The 2500-nt window shown below is 59.8% G+C and overlaps 1 non-coding gene across 1 annotated transcript; it reads right to left on the bottom strand.

Moving 5' to 3' along the window:
* Nucleotides 1-337: 337 nt before the first annotated feature.
* On the bottom strand, nucleotides 338-456 carry LOC125981519 (5S ribosomal RNA). The gene has a single exon (XR_007486022.1). It is a non-coding gene; the product is annotated as a 5S ribosomal RNA (ribosomal RNA).
* Nucleotides 457-2500: the final 2044 nt, after the last annotated feature.

Here is a 2500-nt window from a genome sequence, read left to right as displayed (position 1 = left end):
AAATTTGCCGTTGCGACCTGCATTTTGCTGAATCAAAATAAATGCCTTGAAAAGTTTAAAAACACTTCATGGAAGTGTTGTGTTGGGTTCTTTTACAACTCAAGCCTGCTGCTTTGAGTTCACAGGGAGCCATGCTCACTGTACATAGTCTGCTCTCTAGCGGTAAAAAATTTAACTACAATGCTGTGGATGTCACCACATAATATAGCTTTCAAACTCGTGTTATAGTTTCAATGTCGGAGTTTAAATTAGGCTTGCTGTTTCCGGATGCCATTCGTGATGGGTGTTGTAAAAAATAGCTTCTTAAACGATTGAAGTGCACATAAGAAAAAGAAAAAGCTTACAGCACCTGGTATTCCCAGGCGGTCTCCCATCCAAGTACTAACCAGGCCCGACCCTGCTTAGCTTCCGAGATCGGACGAGATCGGGCGTTCTCAGGGTAGTATGGCCGTAAGCCGTGAGGTGACCCAACATTTTGCATTTTATAGACACAATCGCCCCTGAAACTAGCGAGCGAGCCAATGAAGCCTTCAAAACTGCTTCGGCACATGGAGACCAAGCATCCTGCATTAAAAGACAAACCTTAACCACTTCGGGTTTCATTGTCTCCGATTACGCCTGGATGGGACCGGCTCGTTTCTGAGAAACAAGCTCGGTGCTCCCAATAATTCAACGTTATATTTGTTTTTATGCCAGTCGTATCATTTTATTTAATCGTATTTACCGTATTTGCCGGTGTACAGGTCGACTCGGTGTATAAGTCGACCCCCTAAAATTCGACGGAAATTTACGATTTTATGATATATCCTTTGTATAAGTCGAGCTCAATTGTTGCATTATATTAAACTTCAAAATTCAATATGCGAAATTTATTGACGAAATGTGTTCAAATTCTGGGAGGCCGTGCGCATGCTGCTGTTTATAAGCACCGCGGAGGAGATCGCGGCCGGCGAGCTCGCGCATGCCGCCCGGCACCAACGGGAGGCCGGAAATAGCTCCAAGCCGAGCGGATCGGCACTTTATAAGCACCGCGGAGGAGATCGCGGCGCCTCATTGGACTTCCAGCGGCCGGCGAGCTCGCGCACCCGCCCGGCATATCCGGGAGGCCGTGCGCACGAGCCAAGTGGCCGAAAATAGCCCCCGCCGAGCGGATCGGCTGTTTATAAGCACCGCGGAGGTGGTCGCGGCGCCTCATTCGACTTCCAGCGGCCGGCGAGCTCGCGCACCCGCCCGGCACATCCGGGAGGCCGTGCGCACGAGCCAAGTGGCCGAAAATAGCCCCCGCCGAGCGGATCGGCTGTTTATAAGCACCGCGGAGGTGGTCGCGGCGCCTCATTCGACTTCAAGCGGCCGGCGAGCTCGCGCACCCGCCCGGCACATCCGGGAGGCCGTGCGCACGAGCCAAGTGGCCGAAAATAGCCCCCGCCGAGCGGATCGGCTGTTTATAAGCACCGCGGAGGTGGTCGCGGCGCCTCATTCGACTTCCAGCGGCCGGCGAGCTCGCGCACCCGCCCGGCACATCCGGGAGGCCGTGCGCACGAGCCAAGTGGCCGAAAATAGCCCCCGCCGAGCGGATCGGCTGTTTATAAGCACCGCGGAGGTGGTCGCGGCGCCTCATTCGACTTCCAGCGGCCGGCGAGCTCGCGCACCCGCCCGGCACATCCGGGAGGCCGTGCGCACGAGCCAAGTGGCCGAAAATAGCCCCCGCCGAGCGGATCGGCTGTTTATAAGCACCGCGGAGGTGGTCGCGGCGCCTCATTCGACTTCCAGCGGCCGGCGAGCTCGCGCACCCGCCCGGCACATCCGGGAGGCCGTGCGCACGAGCCAAGTGGCCGAAAATAGCCCCCGCCGAGCGGATCGGCTGTTTATAAGCACCGCGGAGGTGGTCGCGGCGCCTCATTCGACTTCCAGCGGCCGGCGAGCTCGCGCACCCGCCCGGCACATCCGGGAGGCCGTGCGCACGAGCCAAGTGGCCGAAAATAGCCCCCGCCGAGCGGATCGGCTGTTTATAAGCACCGCGGAGGTGGTCGCGGCGCCTCATTCGACTTCCAGCGGCCGGCGAGCTCGCGCACCCGCCCGGCACATCCGGGAGGCCGTGCGCACGAGCCAAGTGGCCGAAAATAGCCCCGCCGAGCGGATCGGCTGTTTATAAGCACCGCGGAGGTGGTCGCGGCGCCTCATTCGACTTCCAGCGGCCGGCGAGCCCGCGCACCCGCCCGGCACATCCGGGAGGCCGTGCGCACGAGCCAAGTGGCCGAAAATAGCCCCCGCCGAGCGGATCGGCTGTTTATAAGCACCGCGGAGGTGGCCGCGGCGCCTCATTCGACTTCCAGCGGCCGGCGAGCTCGCGCACCCGCCCGGCACATCCGGGAGGCCGTGCGCACGAGCCAAGTGGCCGAAAATAGCCCCCGCCGAGCGGATCGGCTGTTTATAAGCACCGCGGAGGTGGTCGCGGCGCCTCATTCGACTTCCAGCGGCCGGCGAGCTCGCGCAACCGCCT

Source organism: Syngnathus scovelli, chromosome 14 (assembly GCF_024217435.2).
Source record: "Syngnathus scovelli strain Florida chromosome 14, RoL_Ssco_1.2, whole genome shotgun sequence".
Taxonomy (NCBI): Eukaryota; Metazoa; Chordata; class Actinopteri; order Syngnathiformes; family Syngnathidae; genus Syngnathus; species Syngnathus scovelli.
The sequence above is the reverse complement of the archived record's forward strand: the minus strand, read 5'-3'. Positions and strand labels throughout refer to the sequence as shown.